At 36.3% G+C, this 24205-nt stretch overlaps 1 long non-coding RNA gene across 2 annotated transcripts in view; it reads right to left on the reverse strand.

The window, feature by feature from the left end:
- The window catches only part of LOC126950037 (uncharacterized), a 37002-nt gene extending 20099 nt beyond the window's left edge, over positions 1 to 16903 (reverse strand). For both annotated transcript variants that reach the window (XR_007724033.1, XR_007724032.1), the window contains exons 1-2: positions 16781 to 16903; positions 13305 to 13410 (exon numbers count right to left, since the gene is read on the reverse strand). This is a non-coding gene — a long non-coding RNA (uncharacterized LOC126950037). The remainder of the gene's footprint in view (positions 1 to 13304; positions 13411 to 16780) is intronic.
- Positions 16904 to 24205: the final 7302 nt, after the last annotated feature.

Genomic DNA, 24205 nt, shown 5'->3' on the forward strand with positions numbered 1-24205 from the left:
ACAGTGTTGAGGGCCTAAGATGTGACAATGGAGTGCAAATTTTTTACAGATGCCTTAATTTTTTTTTTTTTTGACTGTGCTTTGGATTTGTCACCTCTGTGGCTAGACAAGATAGAAATGTCCCAGGTATTCACCAATTTTACTCTCTATTTAGTTGGGGAAATGTTGTGTTGAACAATCCAGAGAATATATACTTTCAACGGGTCTCTAAGCACAGTTTGTTCACAGTCAGTGATGCACTTGAGCCAGCAAGTGTTTAATTTCTAACTTAATAAAATTACCAAAATGTGGATCTTAAAATAGAGAGGTATTTAAGAAATGTCTCTTTGGGGAGTGATTGCTATCAACCACACGTAAAGCACAATTGGATATTGCAATAGTACTTACTGTAAAAGAGCATCTGTTCCTGGGCCTATTAATCCTCTTGCTTATAAAAACCATCCACCCCTGAGTGCAAAGAGGAGGGTGGGGGTGGCAGAGCTCACTGCTGGAATCCTCAGGCGGGGAGGGCGCGGGCCATTGAGAGCATCCCTTAAAGCCACTTTAAGGCACTAAAGTCCAGCATCTGTTTGCTAATATTGTGTTTTCACTCTGCTAGGCCATGTCCAGTTTATCCAATCTAATGTAGATAATGAACATGAAATCTTTAGGGTGGCTAAGGACATTTCCTAATGAATAAAAGAACCTTAGAAGGGGAAATGATGATAATGGATGAAGCAGTGTTCTTTGAATCACTAGACTAAATAAATTGGACATGACATAATAGCTTCCTGTTTTTGCCAGAGACTCACTCTGGCTCCTTAGAGAGAAATTCAATCATTTCTGTTTCGGTCAACTCTTTATCAGCTGTTAAACTATTTGATGAATAGCTCCAGCGAATATCCCGGGGCCTGGAATTTTTATGAATAGCTTAAGGTGCTTGTCTATATAACAGAAGAATTTAGAATGTTTTGGCCAAGCATATTTTCCTTGCCAAATCTTGTATCCAAAATTAATTGTAATCAACTGATGTGCCTAATTGGTGTCTTTTGAGAGTTGCCTTCATTTTCATTTTTATATTGCAGTGGACTAATAACAATGAAAACACATTGGTGGTGAAGAACACCACCATCCATAAAGCTGAATCATCCTCTTTTAAGTAGATGATTCATTTTAAAAATGAGAATAATCTTCTGAAGTTCCAATTAGGTTCCCATTTAAATAAGAGTAAAATAATAAGTAGTTCTTACACAGTGCTTATTATCTGTTGAAGTTCTAAATGCTTTACATATGCTAATTCGTTTAATCTTCCACAAAAACTCTAGTCACAAAAACTCTATGAGGTAGATAAAATTAGTATCTCTGTTCTACAGATGAGGAAACAGATCCAGAGAGGTTTAGAAACATATCCAAGATCACAGAGCTATCAGGTAGTGAAGTTATGATTTGAATTATAAAGCCTATGCTTTTTAACACGATGTTAGTACTTCCTCTCGAAAATTTATAATACCAAATAGGACTATTTAGTGTTGCTGATTTACTACCTGGTAGTAGAAAGGATAAGTTGGAAAATATTAATGTCATTACTAAATAGAGGAATTAGCACTGAAATCCAGTAATACTTAACCCTGTTGATCATTTCCAATTAAAGATGTTTAATGCACATGACCTTATGCTTTTTTAAGGCTGCAAGGAACAGAGATAGGTTTGGTTACAGTGTGCAGTGAGGGTTTTGATGAAGGAAGAACAAGAAATAGACTGAAAAGCTACATAGGCCCTACACTGAGAATGTAATTGTAATTCTGTAGTCACGCCTTGTGAGAAGTGGAACTTGGTTCAGCATTCAGCATTACTCTGGTAATAACCTGGTTATCTTGTGTTGCCTCCAGGAGGATGAGTCCATCATTCTCTTTTCTTGAGCTCTGCTAGTTAATGCCTTTGTCTCTGTTTTAACTGCTTTTCCTTCTGCTGCTGCTAGCTGACTGTCTTTATATGTTTCATATTCCAACTCCCTGAGACAGGGTATTTGTTTTAGTTGAATTGTCACCATCCAGTCTAAGGGCATTTCTTATGAACAGAATCCTGTGACAGTCCCCTGTGGATGGCTGCCTTAGGATCCAACATCCATTCCTGCATCAGACAGTTGTGGCCAAGATTGACAACTGATGCCTTAGAAATTCCTGGGGCTAATTCTCTCAGAAGAAAGCCAAGGGCAGTTAGACATTCAATGTATTATGTCAAAACTGTACTTACATATATTTTCCCCCAAATTACATAAATGCTGACCAGCCTAATAGCTTTTCTCAATTAAGCTTGATATCAATTATAATTAATAAAGTGCCTATTTAAAATAAAGGAAAGTAGTGTTTTCTAAACACATCATTAAGGTAAAATGATTAGCTAAGTATTAAATCTGAAGAAATATTCTACAGTATGTATGAATGTAAACCTACACAGCTAACTTCCTAATCCTCACCCTTATTTTCTTACAAAGATTTAAGAACAGAGAGCAGATGTGTCTCTCATTGAAGAACTAGAAGTTTTATGTTGAGGTAAATTCTTTCACATAAGCCTTAAATTATTCAATTCTGTTGCTACTGGCTTCCTTTTATTTGGCTGTTAAAAAAAGAAAGAAAGAATTACTCTCAAGTTCTAGGGCACTACATGTCTTTCAAATTTTAAAAATTGCCAGCTCAAGTAATAAGATACATTAAACAGAAAGGATTCAGTCCCTGCGGATGGCTAGGTGTCCTCCTGTGTGTATTATTGCCTTAACTTAGTGATGGCGCTTCCTGATGGATTATTCACCTAAGCTTCTCTCACTAGCAGGCATCTTGTATCCCCCTGTATTTTTGTGACAGTTTAATATGGCAGACCTCCAAACTGATCCTCATGTAGTAAGGAAAATGATCAGTTGGGAAAAGAGGAGAAAACTAAAATGGGAATAAAAATGAATTGTGGTTACCTGGAGTTTTCTCAGAAAACTGAGATACCCAGGTCATATTTTTTTTTAAACTTTTCTTTCTTTTGTTAAAATTTGGTATGTTTTGAAGTAACAGGTCTTCATTGATTTACTTCTTCTTTAATCTTTACTTGATGGATGGATTCCAAGCTCAATATGCCACTTCTCTTTTGTTACAAAGAATTTTATTTTATGTTTGCCATTAAAAAATGTCTTCAGTACACTTTACCTGAATGCAAAACTGTGTTGTGCATTTTTCCCCCTACTGATCTCTGGAAATGTGTTGGGAATCGTCTGTTATACTAAATTCTGGCTGAACTTTGGTTCCAAGTAGCTTAGAGACAGCTCTGTGCTGCTCATTAGTGGCAGGTAACGGAGAGGCTCGCGAAATATTTATAAGAAATAGAATCAACTGGATTAGGAGTTGGGAGTGCACCACTAAATCGCACTGCAAGTTGAGGTGGGTCGCTTAACCCCTTAACCCTCAATGTCTTCATTGGTAAAAGGGATAGATTTGTCTTTGTCCTCAGAGGTGGTTGTGAGTTTGAAACCTTAGTACCAACTGTTTGGGACATGATGCCATTTCTGGGCCATTTGAAAATACTGTTTTTATTAGTTGAATATAATTCCCTAAGAAAACTCTAGTAGCTGAATAATGCATTGTTGGGAGAGAAATCTTCCAGTAAAACAGCTAGCATAGAGATAATTTATCTTGAATTTACCCGTGATACCACAGAATATCAGACTTTTATAGACAGAAAGGATTTTTGTAGCTAAGTATATGCAGATTTTTATCTTAGATGCTATGGAGTTTTCATGTAGTTTCCCGAGAGACCCCACGGATGTTATGGAAAAAAGGGGATTGGATGTTTTCCTTCTCCATTTTTAAAAATAGAATTCAACTTTTTTTTCACCAATTCTGTGTCTCCAAAAGATTTCAAATGAAGTATTTTGCCAAAGCATATGTGAAGATCACCAATCATACATCACAAATCATATTCAACGTTCTCATTTACAGAATAAACTGATCTCCAAATCTGCCCCTCAATTAGGCGAGTCTGTCATTTTAATTGACAAAAGAACTGTAGCGTTTTCAAAAAATTTGCTTAAGATCCTAGAGTGGTGTTTTTCAACCTTAGCCGCACATTGGAATCACCTTGAGAGATTTAGAAATCTCAATGCCCAGGTGGCTTCCAGGCCAATTATATCAAGTCTCCACAGGTGATTCCAATGTGCAGCCAAAGTTGGAAACCACTGGCTTGGCAGGAGGGAGAGGTGACTTTGACTTAAGTTGGTAGGAAAGTGTTTATGGAGAAAGTGGTTTCTGAGTAGGATTTGAAAGATGCGCTGAATTTTGTTCAGAAAAAACATGGAAGCATTTAAAGTGATATAATAATACTGGTTTCAGAGACTAAAGAGTAGTTAATGTAGAGAGAGAGCGAATCAGAAGTATAGGATGACATTACGAATCAGAAATAAATTTAAATTTCAAATTCTGGCCCTATTATCTACTACCTGTATAAAGGTGGCCAAGTTACCTAATCTCTAAATCTTTTTATTTCCATCTATAAAATGAGAAATACAAGCACCCACTGATAAGGTTTAATAAAGGTCAAATGAAAAAAGTCATAGAAAACACTTCCCTCAATGTCAGATAATAGAAAGTGCTCAATATACGGCTAATACCAAAAGATTTTTTACCAGCTGAATTATCATTGAAAATTAAGGAGAGCCACTAATGGAATTAAAGCATTTAGGGTCAGATTGTGGGAGCCTTGAATGCCAAGATAAGCAGATTTTTCTTTTCCCTTTTCTTTTCTCTGTCATTGAAGCCTGTTTTTGAGCACAAGGCCAAAGCAACCAAAGGAGTATGTTGAGATTTGTGCAATCGCAGTGTGCAGGAATGATGGAAGAGAGCAGAAAGTAGAGGCTGGGAAACCAGATAGGGAAGGTGTACAGTAACCTAGGAATGGACTCCTGAGTTATAAGAGTTGAGATCTGTGAGGAAAATTTGTAGATGAGATATTGTTCAAGAAAGTTCAAGTAGAAGACAGTAACTGGCAGTAGGGAAATCTGAATGAAAGAAAAAAGTCAGTGACTTTAAGATAGAAATAGTGACAGAGGAGCCCAAACCCAGTTCAGATGAAGAGACAAGGCATTCATTATAGACCTTTAAAGTCTGAAGTTGGGGCAGAACTGTTAAAAAGAAGGAGAGCGCAGAGTGGAAATGTCATGTGAACCTCAGGGGGAGGGTCAGGCATGACAAGAGAGTTTGATAACACTCACAGTCATAGGCATTATGATTGATGGGGTGAGAGTACAATCCCACAGGAGAATTGGAAAGTCAGAGGAACACAAAAATCATTCATATTTCACAGGTGGCTCAAAATTTGCCTTTTACAACCCTCCATTTCATTCTCTCTTCCGCTTTCCTGCCATTTAATTTCTTAATCACTCTTTTCCAAAACCCATTTGTTGTTTCAGTCCCTCTGGAATGACACTCACTATTTCTAATTTTCTTCTATACAACTGAGATTTTGCATATTTTATTTCTCATGACTAAAATGTTCTTCTACTCTTTTTCTCTTGGGATACTCTTCTAGGTCCTTCAAAACTGAGATAATATTTTTTTCATCCTTTTTATAGCCTTCTCTAATTTTACCAGTAATATTCTTCTTTTTTATTAACACTTCGTGTATATTTTTACAATTACATAAGTTAAACCATGATTTCATGTTTAGTTTGTCTCTCCAACTAGGTAGTAAGTTACCCCTAATATGTTAATTGGTTTATAATCACAGATGTTTGACAGACTTCTTGAATAAATGAATGAGTATTTCTCTCACATCTGTGTCAATACTCATGCTCTAAGTCTCTAGGGTGTCATCTGAAAATGTATGCAAGTGTTTTGTTTTCTAATAAAGGCTGACAAATACTGCTGGTATTTGACACATAAGACCCAGGAATGCTAAATATTCTGCAATGTATGAGACACTGCTTCACAGTGAATAATTATTTCTTTCTAAATGTCAAAAATGGATCACTGGGAATGCTGATCTAAGGAATGGTAAGTAGCTACTACCAAGTAAAGCAATTGAAGTGGGCAAAGTCTTCCTCAGTTGACAGCATAGTCTGGTATATCCCTACTTGAGAGGCAGAAACAGGTATGCAGTAGTTTCTAAGTATTCTGGGCAAGAGAGAAAAACATTGGGGGTAGGGAGTGATAAAGTTTTAAATGAGTTCTGCTCTTGATACTATTATTAAATGACACCAGTAAGCTCTTTTTTACTCTAAAATGTAAATTACACAATTTGATTAAACATTGGAAAAGATTGTACTGCAGATCTCACAATAATCAACTGCTTGTTTAAATTCTGAGCCTCTTGACAGTTGCCAGAAGAAGCAGTCAGTATAATTTTTTAACATCCTCAGGATAGTGAAAAGTCCTTGAGAAGTGTTTTCTAATTAAAATTGTTTAGATTCCTTCTGAAATATAATTATTTAATATATTTGTGTTGTAACAAAATTGTGTTGAATCAATGTCAGGTGATCCCAAGAGCCAAAAAAAAAAAAAAAAAAGAAAAAAAAATGTTTTCTGTTTTATGAATCATCTTAATTTGCAAAGAGTCATAGGATTATTCCAAAGAATTTCATTGTCCTTTCACAGAGTTGTTTACCCAGTACCCCGTCAGAGCTGCATATTTACTAAGTGGCTTTCTATGGGGCCATTTCCTATTCATTTATTATGCATCTTCCCAAGTTCAAGGCAAAGGTTGCCCCCACAGTGAAGTCATTTAGTAAAAACACAGTATGAGCCAAAGCAGCCTGTTTCTAAGAAGTCTGTTATTTGGCCTCTCACGGAAAGAGGGAACTGTTCTCAAGAGCACTATGAGAAGTGGGACCTGCAGTCGGTGGTCCACTCTTGTGTGCCATAGGATTTCTGAGTCGTGAGTGCAGAGAAATGATCTACCTCCTAGCAGTGCTGAACCATTGTTGCTGTGGCACTCTAGAAAATTCAGTGAGAAAAATAATTCATTGTATAACTTTTTTCCAGGAACTGCTTCTAAAACTTTCTCAAACAGATGATATCATTCAGCTGGTCACCAAAAGACTTTTAAAAAAAATCTGATACAAAGATAATAAAGATGCAGACATTGTTCTCAGTTTTGGAAAGGGTAATGTAACAATACATTGTGTCTATATCTCAGCCCTAGGCCTGTCTTCAAAACACATACTAGAAATTAAGCCCTTTAAAAATGTCCACTTATTATTTGTTTTGTAAACCTAGTGACAAATGATATTTATGATCCCAATATAATGCTTAAGAAATAATTGTTGAACAGATGCTGGAGTATAGTATTTTTAAAATTTCATTTTACTTTAAGTTCTGGGATACAGGTGCAGAATGTGCAGGTTTGTTACATAGGTATATACGTGCCATGGTGGTTTGCTGCACCTACTTGACCCATTCTCTAGGTTTCCTCCCCTCACCCCCCAACCCCCAACAGGCCCTGGTGTGTATTGTTCACCTTCCTGTGTCCAAGTGTTCTCATTGTTCAATTCCCACTTATGAGTGAGAACATGCGGTGTTTTGTTTTCTGTTCTTGTGTTAGTTTGCTGAGGATGATGGCTTCCAGCTTCAACCATGTCCCTGCAAAGGATATGATCTCATTCCTTTTTATGGCTGCATAGTATTCCATGGTGTATATGTGCCACATTTTCTTTATCCAGTCTATCATTGATGGGCATTTGGGTTGGTTCCAAGTCTTTGCTATTGTAAATGGTGCTGCAATAAACATACGTGTGCATGTGTCCTTATAGTAGAATTATTTATAATCCTTTGGGCATATACCCAGTAATGGGCTTGCTGGATCAAATGTTATTTCTGGTTCTAGATTCTTGAGGAATTGCCACACTGTCTTCCACAATGGTTGAATTAATTTACATTCCCACCAACAGTGTAAAAGTGTTTCTACTTCTCCACAGTCTCACCAGCATCTATTGTTTCTTGACTTTTTAATAATCACTACTCTGACTGGTGTGAGATGGTATCTCACTGTAGTTTTGATTTGCATTTCTCTAATGATCAGTCAAATGTTGAGCTTTTTTTCATATGTTCAATGGTTGCATAAATGTATTCTTTCAAGAAGTGTCTGTTCATATCCTTTGCCCACTTTTTGATGGGGTTATTTGTTTTTTTCTTGTAAATTTTTTAAAGTTCCTTGTAGATTCTGGATATAGTATTTTTAAAGTTTTCTGCAGCAAATTAAAAAAAATATTTACCAGGACAGTGTCATATGAAAAGAAACCACAAGGTGGCACCAGAGTACGTAAAGTTACTGTATTTACTGTTATTCTAAGACAATGATAGGATAACGTTCTTTTAAAGGATATTTTTAGATTTTCATGTAAATGACGTAAAAACAGGATTAACATTTTAAATTTCAAATGTTTTCTGGGTCTGGGTACTATTTGGCTGTCAAATGTGAGAACACACTGGGTAAGCATTTTAGATGACAAAACTGAGGAGAAAGTCAGAAATGGAGGGCCGAAGAAGGGATGTGTGATCATAGCATTCCCGAGGCTGATGAAAATGACTACTTTGCTCTAAACAACACAAAATCCATATATGTATCTATTGACATGTGTGTATATGTATGTATATACATACATCCATTAATTGTGTACATTGATTTTACAAATACATTTTACATATATTATGTATAACATGTATGTCATGTATAAAACATAGTATTATCTGTAATATATGCTATATGTAATGTTATCTATATATCATATAGCATACACACACATGCACCCACACAAAGCAGTAGATCATTTTCCTCAAAGGAAGCTCGCTGGGTTATTTTGTGACTCCATGCCTTTCCTAGAATTGCTCCCTGTCTCACATTCCTGTTCAGAGGCCATTCAAAAATTCCTTCCTTAGTAAAGCACTTCCTGACACCTGCCCAGGGAAAACCTATTACTTGCTCTATAGTTTGTGCCCCATTGTTTCCTTACCTAGTTTTATATCAGCATCTATGCCTTTTCAGTGGACCTATTTATTTTCTAACCTGCCATATTTTATTTAATTGTACATCCTTTGAGGAAAGAACTGTGTCTTGTTTGCTTTTGCCTCTGAGAACCTGGCACATAATGGGAATCTAAGAAATGTTTCATGAATGAATGTCAGGCATTTCATACTGACAGAGCAGAATGAAAAAAAAAAGCCACACAGAACACAGAATGTACTTTAAATAATGGTCCCAAAGTGAACATTTTCTGGCTAATATTGTTATCAATCACATTTAATCAATAACAGTGAGTATAAAATCATAATTAAATTGCTAATATCACGAATGTGAATATTATCATTAAATGGTTACTATTCTTCCTATTCCTTGGGGTGTGGAGTAAAATAAACTAATTTTAACAGACATGAAGGTTAGAGAGATAAACATTATTTTAACCATTTTGCATATTAACATTAACTTGTACTTGCATAACTCTCCACCTCCTCATTCGCTGCATCTATAAACCGAATCAAATAAAACTAGACTCAACACTGATCCTTCCATATGCTGGTTGGCACTCCCTCATCAGCTAGAAGTTTAAGTTTTTTGAAACCCCTGTTTACAAACCTTCTGCTTATTTCCAAATAATGCTGCAATGCTAACATCTGAGCCAACAAGACTTACTTTTCAAGAACCAAATGCTCAGCTAAATAAAGATACAGTATCTTGGAGTTATGTGAGTTAATGAATACTTTTGTGAGTAGTTTAGTTTCTTTGAAGGAAAAATGTTTCAGATAAACACATTTGTATTGTATAAAATTGGAATAATATTTTCAATGGCAACATTGTAACAAACAGTATTTAAATTTCCATTGTAAAGCTAGAAAATGGAATTGACTAAGATCTCATTTCTGCTATATATCAATATGCTAAAATAACACATACACACACTCATACATGCCCACACTTTCTATCTCCACTAATTAAGGTCTTAAATGAGTTGAGATTAAAGACAGGTAATGATACTGCATTCTGACCAAACACAAAGTCTCCCATGATGTTCACTGGACAAACTGAGAGGCAACATAGAATCTGGGCACTGCAGCTCTAACTCTGCCATTTTCATGGACTTTTCCAGGTTTTCTCAGACTTAAAAAGTGAGCTATTTAACACTGAAAATCTAGAAGAGATATGAACATTTTCTGTGTCTTCAAAAGTGATGCTTGTTCTTCCCAGGAATGTGAGAAAAATTATTTCTCCTTCATAATGTATGTAGATTTTGTAGAAAGAAATTTAAAAATATAGATAGTAGAATCTTAAATCTATGCATATAAACCATTGCTCTAAACACGGACAACACTAACTGCCACACATTTATTCACTGCAGAAACAATCCCATGCATACTCTCCTCTCTGTATCTCTATTTCCTCTCTCATCCGGGAACATACATACGTATTTTGGTTATTCCATAGTTTATGTACTCTTTTAAAATCCAGTTTTCTGTGCATGAGTTATGTATCACTTTGATGAATCATTTCCACAAACCTTTAGCAAATACAAATCTATTTCTTTTATTAACAAAGTGTTTCAGATACCTTACTTCCAGAATAGAGGACAAATGAGTGATTTGTGAAAGTTCCCTCTATTTCATGACACTATATTTTGTCCTCTCTGCCTATACTTTTGGCTGGTTCTCTGATTAACACAATGTTAGGCACTCAGTGGCCAATTATTGAAAGTTTGACTAATGAATAAATGCACCATTTGCCCAGTTGTTGAATTAAAGACTTTGAGATGAGAGTTGTCAAATATATGTGTTTTGACTTCTTACATTGTTTATAGAAATCTCAAAGTATGGGTTATTTTATATATTCTTTTCATGTTTATTCAGTGCCTAGCAGAATTTTCTTACCCAAAGAATGTATAATAATGCTGTCTTTATAATTTCTAATCCTATAATTGTGTTTGAATGGTGGCTCTATGATTTATTAGCTGTATTAATCTTTTTTTTTTTTTCAGGCTGGTTTCCCTTTGTAAAATGCAGAGAATAGTAACTGGCTAATAGGTTTCTTTAGAAGATTAAATGAAATTATATGATAAAAACTGTTAACAAACTTTATCCAGTCATTTATTGCTGCTTAATAAACCACTTCTAAAATTTAGTGGAATAAAATGAAAACTATTGTATTATGCTCATAGATTCTGTGGTTTAGGAACTGGGGATGTCTGGTACCTCAGAAGGCTCAAATAGCCAGGGATGCATCAAATGCTGGTGGTGCAATCATGTGCAGAGTTTCTTATGTACACACATAGTTGTAATGACTTGAAGAACAAGCTCCTCTGTGGCGTCCACTGGGGATTGTAAAGTATCCTCTCTACTTGGTGTGTGCTTCTTGCAGCATGGTGACTGGGCTCCAAGAGGGAGTGTCTTCAGAGAGGGTATGTGGAAACCAAGCATTCCAAACAATGAGGTGGAAGATGTGTGGCTTTTCTGACCTAGCCTCACATTTCACAGGAAGTCACTTTCCCTATGTTTTTTTAGTTACAAACTGTTCACTACATCCAGCCTAGATACCAAGGAAAGGGGAACTAGACTTCATTTAAGAATGGGCAAGGTCATGTTGCAGGAGGACCTATGGGTGGAAGACATTTTTGTGGTCATCTTTGTAAAATGCAGTCTGTCTAAATAGTGTTTGGCATATACTAAGCAACCAAAAACATTTTGCTATTATTGTAAAGGGTCGTATACAATTACAGTGTATACTTATGGGTATATATATATATATATAGAGAGAGAGAGAGAGAGAGATGCAGTCTTGCTCTGTCACCCAGAGTGGAGTGCAGTGGTGCAATCTCTGCTCACTGTAACCTCCACTTCTCGGATTCAAGCGATTCTCCTGCCTCAGTCTCCTGAGTAGATGAGATTACAGGTGCATCCCACTGTGCCCGGCTAATTTTTGTATTTTTAGTAGAGACGGGGTTTCACCATGTTGGTCAGGCTGGTCTTGAACTCCTGACCTTGTGATCTGCCCACACCGGCCTCCCAAAGTGCTGGGATTACAGGCATGAGCCACCTCACCCGGACTACTTATGGATACTTTTGCATTTGTAGTCTGAGCAATAGGCTCTGAGTTTAATAAGAACTCTGAATTCAGCACCTGGGACAGTGACTCACATAACTGGCTCTCAGTCATTATTCGTTGAATGAATATGAATGTTTTGGTGAATGAACTAGTTCTATCTCCTGATCACACATTTGAGTTATTGATCTTCAGTGCCAACTGACACCTTTTTCTGGAATGAGCTAGAAGAGTTTGTCCACTGAGATGACTAAAGCCTATAGATTCGTGATTCTTACATGGTGAGACAATGGTGCCCAGTTCTAGCCGGGTGCCTTCCCTTTATCTTTGGGTAACTTATGGCAACATTGTGAAGATGTTTCAGCCCTCTGAGGTTAGGAAGGACAGAAAGTTTTCTTGTTTGGGCAATTTTTTGTGTACACGTGTTGTAACTTTATCTTAGTTTCCTTTGCTATTTGCTCATGTTAACTTGCCTTCACCTATGACTCAGTCTTTGTTTTTGTTTGATTTGTTACTTAAACTTCCTGCCTTAGTAATCTTATCGAGTAACATGACCTTAACAACAGGTCTGTGTGTATCTGCCTATCATTCTGCCAATCAATCAATCAATTGACTTATCAAAAACTGTTACATACACATAATTTCTAGTCCAGGCTGTCTACTCTTCATCTTCACTTGTCTATCTAATAGCAATCTTAAATTTCATGTTTCCAGAAATAGATTTTCTGATTTTCCACTGCCCTCAGGAACTCATCAACCTGCATCCACAGACCTCCTTCCCCTTCTGTCTTTATACTTTCAGTTGCTCTGGTTGAAAATTATGTCATTATTTCTGCCTTCTCTTTTTCTCCTACTGTCTGATTCAATATGCATGACAATTTTCTTGGTTCTGCCTTTAAAATACATTGTCACCTTTCTCACATTCCATGGCTGTGGCTCTGATCCATTCCATTCTCACCGTTCTCTTGCATTCTATTTTCATAGACTCCTCACTGGTCTCAGCACTTCTGCTTTTTCTTCCTGCATTCTACTTTCAATGAAGTGGTCAGAATGATTTTTAAAAAATATAAACCAGTTCACGTCACTTCTTTATTTAAAACCTTCCTATCCTTCTCAGTGTCTCTTTCTCTCTAACTCAGACCTCAAGTCAAAGTTCTTACAATGACCTAAAATGCCCGAGAAATCCACACCTTGTCCTCCACCACACACATCCCCATATGACTTTCTTCTTGGTTTTCTCCCCCATTCTTCACTGTATCTATACTGACCTTTTGCCAAGCACGCTCTTGCTTTGGGGCTATTGCAATTGCTCTTCCCTCATCTTGAATTTCTCTTCTTCCAGGTAGTTCCAAGACTGGCTCTCTCCTCTTCAGGCTGTTGTACAAATGTCACCTTTTCAATGAGTCCATCCTGATCATTCTACTTAAATTATAACTACTCCAACATTCTCCATCATCCCTCCCCACTTTATTTTTCCCACAGCGCTTTTTCACCATCTGACATTTATTTTACTTATTTTGTTTCTTATTAATTCCCTTACCGGAAAGCAAGTGGGATTTTTGTCTTTTTTTATTGAACTTAATCTCTCTGAGATCCTAGCATGATGCCTTTCTCAGGGACTCAGGAAATATTGATCAAATTCATGAGTAAATTAATAACATCCAAAATATTATTATATGTTTATATTCAAATGAAATAAACTTTGTCATCTATAAGATATTTATCAAAAATAATACCCATCAAAAACAATATGTATTTTTTCCGCAAGCTAGGTTGTTTTAACATTCTAAGTTTATTTCATGTTACTTTGCTTTCCTAAGAGTCTTGACAGGCTATTGGTCCTTTATTAAATGTTTTGTGCTTATTGATGCAACTTTTCTAGTGAAATAACTTATGAATTTAAATTCCAGGAGAATCTGACTTAATTTGTATCTTCATTTAAATATATTATTAAAAATGAAAATGATTTGCATAATTTGGGAGATATTGTTATGTATTTTCAAAATATGATCTTGTAAGTTATTTTTTAACAAACACAGGGAAGTAACGATTTCTACTGTAAGACAAATTGAGACCAAGGGCAGCCAATACTACAAAATTATAAATATTCTGGTGTTATAAATATGTTTAATATAAAAATACTTGACCAAGTGTAGATTGATTCTTCATGCTTAAAAACAAGATCAAGAAAATAATTTAGCAATATTCTAAACCAAAGGTAGTAACAATTGTGAATTATATGTATCATGAAATTTAGATGGATAGTCTGGCTATGTGATTTGCTTTTTAAAAGCTTATATGAAGAACTGTGTAAATACTGCTATTTACTGAGATTTCTAACGAATGAGGTGCTTTACCTCTGTGGATTTCTCTTAACAGCCAGAGAAAACATTATATAAACCAAACAAAATAAAACATTCATTTTGTTTCAAAAATGAACTGTTTTGCTATTTTTAAGGCACATACATGTGGTTATGTCACTTTTGCTGTACTTTTAATTCAGTTATCAATTTTGATACATTATTTGAATATGCTAAATTTAAATTTGAGTTGTAAGGAAGACATGATTGGTTAAAATTTAGGAATATTGAAAATTGAGTAAACATTTATGAATTGGTTTATTTATAATCACAAAGTTTTCATTAGAGAATTACATATGCATGTCTATTTCTACAATATAATTAATTTTCTGTGATGTTAGAAAAGTTTCTTAAGGTGATATACTTAATAAGGTGAATATAAGAAAATAACTTCTAATTCAGAAGGGATTATGCCCTGTTAGAGTATTCTTCAGGCAAATGATGAGCTTTATAGCAGTGTGTTAGTCAGGGTTCTCCAGACAGATAAAACCAATAGGATAAATGGGTGGATGGATAGATAGATGAATACATAGACAGATGACAGACAGATAGATGAAGGGATTTAATAGGAAAATTTGCTTTTTTATTTATAGAGGCTGAGACATCTCACAAAAAGCTGTCTACATGCTAGAGAACCAGAGAAACCAGTAGTATGGCTCAGTCCAAGTGTGAAGGCCTCAGAACTAGGGAAGTTAATAGTGTAATTCTCAGTCTGGGGCTGAAGACCTGATAACCCAGGGGAATGCTGGTACAAGTTACAGCATCCAAAACCTGGAGAACCTGGAGTTCTGATGTGCAAAGGCAGGAAAAGAAGGATATTCCAGCTCCAGAAGAGTGAGAGAGACAGAACAAATTTGCCTTTCCTTTGCCTTTTTGTTCCATCTGGGACCTCAGCTGATTGGTTGGTGTCCACCCACATTGAGGGTGAATCTTCATCACTTAGTCCACTGATATGCATACCAATCTCTTCTGGAAACAACCTCATAGACAACCCATAAACAATGCTTTGGCAGCTATGTGAGCATTCATTAATCAAGCTGACCCCTAATTTAACCACCTCAAGCAGAATAACTAATGTAGTTGGTCTACAACACAACCTAAACTGGGATTTAGACTATGTAAACATGTGTGGAGAACTGATGGGGGTGAATCGTGAATGAATCACCAGGGGTTTCATTGAGTGGGGAACTCTGAAATCCCCTAGTTGGTCCTAATAAGCAGAGACAAAGCCAGTCATGATGGGCTGTACTTCCCAACAAAGCCTTGGTTGTTGTGGAAAGCAGTGGTCCTGAATTTAGAGTGGTGGCTGGCATATGAGTTCATTCAAGGCTAATTGCTTGTGTCTGGGACTAGAAGAAAAAGTAAACAAAGACTTAACTACCTTTTTTTTTTTTTTTTTTAACTGAAAGTATTTTAAAATCTTGATAGAAAAGCAACATTACCTTGGGATTTCTTACACAAAAGGGGTGAGAATTATTGGCTCATTTTACCAGAGACCACTCTACAGCTTTGACATTTGAAGAGCCCAGATGCAGATTTTGCTGCCCCATAAGAAAGAGTAAAGGAGCATCTCAGAGTTTCTCTTTGCATATAACCTTCGGAACTCTCAAAAATATTTTGAAAAAGAGGCCTTGGCAATTATTTCTGAATCTATGATGTAAGTGTTAACAAGAGCATGAGAATTTGAGCTAATATTGTTTGTATGACTTTGTTCCTGTGATGGTTAATTTTATTTGTCAGTTTGACTGGGCTAAGGAATACCCAGACACCTGGTAAAACATTATTTCTGGGTGTGTCTATGAGGGTGTTTTCAGAAGAGATTAGCATATGAATTGACGTGCTGAGTGAAAAATCTACCCATACCAATATAGGCAGGCATCCTCCAATCTTTTGAGGGCCTGTGTAGAAAAATAGCCACAGAAAGGGCAAATATCGGCTTTTTCTGCATGTTCTGGGATATCAACCTCCTCCTGCCTTTGGGCATTGGTGTTCTTGGTTCTTAGGAATTTGGGCTTGAACTGGAGCTAGACCACCAGCTTTCCTGGGTCTCTAGCTTGCAGGTAACAAATGGTGGAACTTCTCAGCCTCCATAATCCGGTAATCCAATTCCTCATAATAAATCTCTTTGGATATATTTACACATATTCTATTAATTCTGTTCTTCTGGAGAATCTTGACTGATACAGCCCCCATCAGCTGGTGAGGTCCAGGGAGAATCATATTGCACTAAAATCACAATAACAATTTCTGCTTTATGGTACTACACACAATGGCTGTATGGCTACCCATGTCTGGTATATAATAGTTACTCAATAAAAGTTTATCGAATGAGTAAATATTTAGAAATAATAGAATACCACCAGAGGGCTAAATAAAAAATCTACCTTCTTTGGAATGCAGGATTTATATTCTAAGGACTGAGTGTGAAATCCATCAATGAGACTAGTTCTGTGATCTTGATAAATCATCTCCCTTCTTCATGCTCATTTTTCCTCATGGGAGTATAAAATGGCGACCTTGTTAGAATCAGATTAGATCATCGTTTGGCCACAGTGTGATGTAATAGGAAAAATTCTGCAGAATGTTCCATGGTAACGTCGCTTCTCTTTTGTGTTCTTTCTTTAGGTCCCAAGTGTCAATTTTCATAAATTCAGGACTCTGACTTTGTATTTCTGTTTCTTTCAAATCCAACATTAATTTATGTATATGAATATATTCATACTTATTCAAATTTAACAGTAATATACATTTCCCCCATTTTTATGCTCTTTTTAAACAGTTATTGAAATACAATTTACATACCATAAAATTCACATTGTAAGACTACAATTCAATGATCTTAGTAAATTTATAGTGTTGTGCAACCTTCATTACAATCCAATTTTAAAACTTTTCTATTTTTCCCAAAAGTTCCCTTGTGCCTGTTTACAGTTAATCCCTTTTTCTGCTCAGTGATATACAGTTAAGCACACGTATTATATCTTTCACAGATAATTACATTTATCCTCCGTTTTAAAAAAGCTTCAGATATTAAAGAAGAGATATCGAAAGAATAAATTATTATTAACCAAGCAGTCTGAAATCAAGTAGCACAAGTGACTACTTAAAAAAATGTTTCCACAGCACAGCAGCTGTAAGTGTCTAATGTCTGATTTTTCTGATAATATGTACTAGGTATCTTTAACTCTCTATCTGAGGTAGTACTAAGGTGTCAGTGGTGCTGTCAAGGAAGTGATCTACTCAGTAACAATTCTGGTGTGGATTTCTAAGAATGCTTCATATCTCATAGAATGTCAAAAAAACAAAAAACAAAAAAACATGTATTTTACTTCTCCCTTTGACATTTTCCCAACTATGTCATGTTGAATAAGCTATTTGAGGTCACTGAACTTGTTTCTCATCTGTAAAGTGGGAATAATATTGATTTTTCTTTTGTTGCTTTATAGGGTTGTTATCACAGTAAACAAAATGTCTGTGAAAAGATCTTGTAAACAATTCTACACATAGGTTAGTTTCCCCCTCATTATTAATAAGTACCAACTGTGTTTACAGTGAACTCATTTTACAAAGATCTAAAACTGAGTTGATGAATAAATGAGATAAAGTATTTTTCATATGTGTGTTTATAGGCTCTGTGGTTCATTAAGTACATGGGTTGAAAGTAATTAACATCCATCAGAATTACATTTTCACATCACTTAAATGACTGAAATCTTAATATTAGTAGTGCATGTACAGAGTTTATTGAAATTTTAATATAATTCCATCTTTAAGTCCCAGAAATCTAATGTTTGACTTTTCTTGATGAAATTTGCCAAGAACTTTCATCTTTCCACTTGAGCAAGAATTTTAAGTTGCTAGTGGCACTCGGTGGGAAGCCTCCTACACAATGAGATTGCAGTTTCGCTCTCTGTCAAGGTTAAAAGCTCAATAGTATCTTGTCATATAGGGCAGAAGCAAGCTATTAGAATTGTCTTTAAGTGGAAAGAAATGAAATGAGGAATTTATAAAATTCTCCAAATCCCACTTCTCAAATATCTTTTCTGTCAGATTCCTCTGCTTTTGAATGGAACCCATTGTTGATAAAGCCATACAAGCCTTGTATTGCAGAGGTTTCTTTATCTTGTGCTTGACAGAGAAAAGACTCATTCTTTGCAGGCGTACATTGCACAGCTTGACAGTATTGAACATTGTAGATTTTGAGTTATATTTAAGTATTAGTTCCCATTAAGTTGCTGTATTTAGAGGGTCAGCCGTCTTGGTATTGTTTGCAAAGAATATGCTCATTCAAAAGAGCTCAATTTAAAAGTACATGAAGACATCAACAAGAATTTTTTAAATACTGGTTTATCACAATCATTGTCTCAGTAATTCATTAAAACTAAATCATAGATGAATAATGAATAATAAGTAATTATCCCTTTTGTTTGTCCATTGCTTTGATAAGAGAAACTTCCATTTTTCCCTTTTTCAGGTATTTTTAATTCTCTGGGTAAATATTTATTTGCATGTTTTCATCTTTACTTTGGATTGATTTTTATTGATTTTTAAAATATTAATTTAAAAGTAAAATATAAATCATTTTCCATCACATTGAAAAATCATACATTCATATCCTGGCTTACACAGCCTACATGATCTAACACTGGCCTCCCCGAGTCTAATTTTCTGACCTCGACTTAAGCCATTTTTCAGTACAATTAAACTCTAGCCCTTAACTCTTTCTTTTCTTTTTTTTTTTTTTGCTTGTCCTTCCTATTTGAAAAGCCTTAGCAGTCCTAGTACTACCAGTCTCCTCTTCCTGGAATGTTCATCGCTCTAATCATGCCATAGCTACTGTTGCAGTTCAGTTTCCCAGGAAACAGACTCTGAGGTGAAAATTTAGATGCAGAGAGTTTATCAGGGAGTGCTGTCAGGGTCAATGTTTTGCAAGACAGGAAAGCAAGATTAGGCACAAAGAGAAACTGGGCTGTAACACAACCTCAGTAAAGTCCTTAGGTGGCCTCATAGGGAAATTGAGACCCTAAGCGTCGTCTGGAGTTGGATCAAGGAGGTCAGGACTTTATTCTGCATCATTAATTGTTAGGGAATGCAAGATGCTCATGGAAGGAATGTGATTGGGCAAGACAGCTCTTTCCAGTAAAGAACATTTCCAGAGGGGCCTAATGACTGAGAGTTCTTGGTCAGCAGTACTTCCAGCAGTGGGCGGAATATCCACTCTAAGTGTACCTTCACAGGGTCCAGTCCAGCTGCCTTTTTCTTTCTTTTTCAGATCTCAGCCTAAATGTCATCTATTCAGAAGGGCTTTTCTTTTTCACTGTGGAAGATCCCCAGTGAGTTATACCCTGTCTGCCCTTCTCCTTGACTGTGAGTGTTGTCATCAATAGGACATGGCAAAAGTGATGGACTACTACTCCCATGATTATGTTATGCCATATAAGACTTTGCCTTAGCTGGCCAGGCAGGATGGCTTATGCCTGTCACTATGGGAAGCTGAGGTGGGTGGATCATTTTGTGTCTGGAATTGGTTCCTTCTGGTGGGTTCTTGGTCTCGCTGACTTCAAGAATGAAACCACGGACCCTCAGGGTTGAGTGTTACAGTTCTTAAAGATGGTGTATCTGGAGTTTGTTCCTTCAGATGTTCAGATGTGTCTGGAGTTTCTTCCTCCTGGTGGGTTCGTGGTCTTGCTGACTTCAGGAGTGAAGCTGCAGACCTTCGCAGTGAGTGTTACAGCTCATAAAGGTAGTGCAGACCCAAAGAGTGAGCAGCAGCAAGATTTATTGCAAGTGAAATAACAAACCTTCCACAGCATGGAAGGAGACCCTAGTGGGTTGTTGCCGCTGGCTTGGGTGGCCAGCTTTTATTCTCTTATTTGGCCCCACCCACATCCTGCTGATTGGTCCATTTTACAGAAAGCTGATTGGTCCATTTTAAAGGGAGCTGATTAGTCTGTTTTACAGAGTGCTGATTGGTCCATTTTTACAGAGTGCTGATTGGTGTGTCTACAAACCTTTAGCTAGACACAGAGTGCTGATTGGTGTGTCCTTACAGAGTGCGGACTGGTGCATTTACAAATCTTTAGCTAGACACAGAGTGTTGTTTGGTGTGTTTACCATCCTTTAGCTAGACAGAAAAGTTATCCAAGTCCCCACCTGACCCAGAAGCCCAGATGGCTTCACCTCTCAACTTGAGGTCAGGCGTTCAAGACCAGCCTGGCCAACATGGTGAAACCCCACCTCTACTAAAAATACAAAAATTAGCTGAGCATGGTGGTGGGCACCTATAGTCCTAGCTAGTTGGGAGACTGAGGCAGGAGAATCACTTGAACCTGGGAGGTGGAGGTTGCAGTGAGCCGAGGTCATGCCACTGCACTCCAGTCTAGGTGACAGAGCAAGATTCTATCTCAAACAAATAAATAAACAAACAAAATAAAACCTTGCCTTAGTTGACTAAGAGTCAGAGAGACTCTTGCTGGCTTGGAAGAAACAAACAACAGTGGTGTGAACTGCCTATGAATATGAAGCCATGTACACATAACTAGACTATCTCCAGGACTTGAAGGCTGCTTCCAGCTGATAGCAGTCATACCATCAAGCCATCATTATGGCCTCCCAGTCATACCATCATAAGGAAATGAGTTCTACCGATGAATGGTCTAGTGAGTTTGGAGAGGGGCCCTGAACTCCAGAAAGAATGAAAATCAAAACCATAACGAGATATTACCTCATACCTGTTAGGTTGACTATTGTCAAAAAGTCAAAAGATAATGTGTGTTGGTGAAGATGTGGAGAAAGCTAACCCTTATACATTGTTTTTGGGAATGTAAATTGGTACAGTCATTATGACATTAAAACAGTATGGAGGTTTCTAAAAAAATTAAAACTAGAACCACCATATGACACAGAAATTCATTTTCTAGGAAAATAACCAAAGGAAATAAAGTCACTACCTTGCAAAAAAACAAAAAAAAATCTTCACTGTCATATTAATTGCCGCATTATTCACAATAGCCAAGATTGGGAACCACCTAAATGTCTATTGATGGATGAGTGGGTAAAGAAAGTGGGTAATACACACACACACGCGCGCGCGCACACACACACACACACACAGAGATATGCAGTGGAATATCATTCAGCCTTCAGAAAGAAGGAATTCCTGACATTTGGGACAACATGAAAGAACCTGGAGACATTATGCTAAGTGAAATAAATCAGTCACAGAAAGACAAGTACTGTGTGATCTCACTTGTATGTGGAATCTAAAAATGTTGAAGTCGTATAAATAGAGAAGGGTGGTTTCTAGGGGTTGAGTGTTAGGGAAAATTAGGAGATACTGATTAAAAAGTGCAGTTTCAGTGATAAGATAAATTCTGGAGTCCTAATGTACAGCATGGTAACTATAGATAATAATGTATTTCATACTTGAAATATGTTAAGACAATAGATCTTAAGTGTTCTCATCATTCAAAACAGTATCTATGTGAAGTGATGGAAATATTAATTAACTTGATCATGGTAATCATTTCACAATATGTAAGTGTATAAAAACTTCATGTTGTATACCTTAAATATACACAAATCTTAAAAATTATTAATACATAGTATTTGTACATTTTAATGGGGTATATGTGATATTTCATTATAAGTGTAGAATGTACAATGGTCAAGCCAGGATAGGTAGGGTATCTATCACCTCAAATATTTGTCATTTCTATGTGTTGGGAACATTCAAGTCTTCTCTTCTTGCTATTTTGAAATACACAACATATTGTTGTTAACTATAGTAACCCTACTCTGCTATCAAACATTATAACTTATTCCTTCTAGTAAACTTATGTTTATTTAATCAACGTCTTTTCATCCACCCTCACCCCACACAATGAATGCACTATTCCCAGTTTCTTGTAAATATCATTCTACTCTCTACTATGAGATCAATTATTTTAGCTCCTGTATGAGTAAGAACATGCCTGTCTTTTTATGCCTGGCTTATTTCACCTAAAACAATGACTTCCAGATCCATCCATGTTGCTGCATATGACAAGATTTCAGTATTTTTTATGGCTGAATAGTACTCTATTGTGTATATATACTACATTTTATTTATCCATTCATCCATTGATGGACACTTACGCTGATTCCATATCTTTGCCATTGTAAGGCTGCAATATACATGAGGGTACAGGTATTACTTTGATATACTGATTTCCTTTCTTTGTATAAATACCCAGTATTGGAATTGCTAGATTTTTATTCTAGTTCTAATTTTAGTCTTTGGAGAAATATCCATACTAGATTTCATAAAGTTGCTACTAATATAGATTCCCATCAGCAGTATAAAAGAGTTCTCTTTTCCCTGCGTCCTCATCAGTGCCTGTTATTTTGTGTATTTTTTGTACTAGTCATTCTAACTGGGTTAAGATGATACTTAATTGTGATTTTGATTTGCATTTCCCTGATGATTAGTGATGGTGAATGTTTTTTCTTAAATATCTGCTGGCCATTTGTATGTCTTCTTTTAAGAAATGTCTGTTCATGTCCTTTGCCTCTTTTTAATAAGATTATTTGCTTGTTTTTATTTCTTTGCACTGTTTGAATTCCATGTATATTTGGATATTATTCCCTTTCCAGATGAATATTTTGTAAATGTTGTCTCACATTCAACAAGTTGTCTCTCTCTCTCTTTTTTTTTTTTTTTTTTTTTTTTTTTGAGACAGAGTTTCGCTCTTTTTGCCCAGGCTGGAGTGCAATGGCGCGATCTCGGCTCACCGCAACCTCCGCCTCCCAGGTTCAAGCGATTCTCCTGCCTCAGCCTCCCGAGTAGCTGGGATTACAGGCAAGTGCCACCACCCCAGCTAATTTTGTATTTTTAGTAGAGACAGGGTTTCTCCATGTTGGTCAGGCTGGTCTTGAACTCCCGACCTCAGGTGATCCACCTGCCTCGGCCTCCCAAAGTGCTGGGATTACAAGCGTGAGCCACCACGCCCGGCAACAAGTTGTTTCTTTACTTTGTTGATTGTTTGCTCTGCTGTGCATAAAGTTTTTAGTTTAATATAGTCCCGTTTGTCTATTTTTGCTTTTGTTGCCTTTGCTTCTGAGGTGTTAGCTATAAAAATCTTTGCATAGACCAAAGTCCTGTAGTATATCACCTATGTTTTCTTTTAGTCATTTTATAATAGTACGTCTTATGTTTAGGTCTTTAATCCATTTTGAGTTGATTTTTGTATATGGTAAGATATAGAAGTCTAGTTCCATTCTTTTACATGTAATATCCAGTTTTTCCAACATCATTTGTTGGAGAGGATATTCTTTCCTCAGTGTACGTTCTTGGCACTTTTGTTGAAAGTGAGTTGGTCATTAAATGTGTGGATTTTTTTATGGGCTTTCTATCCTGTTCCATTGGCCTTTGTGTCTGTCTTTTTTTGTGTGTGAGTTTTTTCCCTTTACATGTTGTTTTGGTTGTTCTAGCCTTGTAATAAATTTTGAAGTCAGGTAGTATGATGCCTCCACCCTTGTTGTCTTTGTGCAAGATTTCTTTGGCTATGTGGGTTCTTTTTTGGTTCTGTATCTATTTTATGATTGCTTTTTCTATTGCTGTGAGAAGTGACATTGGTATTTAGATAGTCAATTGAATCTGTAGATTGCTTTGTTAGTACGGTCAATTTAACAATATTAGCTCTTTTGATATATCATCATGACATGTTTTTCCATTTGTTTACATCCTCTTCAATTTTTTTCATTAATGTTTTATAGTTTTTCTTGTAGAGGTCTTTCACCTCATGATTATGTTTATTCCTAAGTATTTT

Source organism: Macaca thibetana, chromosome 1, assembly GCF_024542745.1.
Source record: "Macaca thibetana thibetana isolate TM-01 chromosome 1, ASM2454274v1, whole genome shotgun sequence".
NCBI lineage: Eukaryota > Metazoa > Chordata > Mammalia > Primates > Cercopithecidae > Macaca > Macaca thibetana.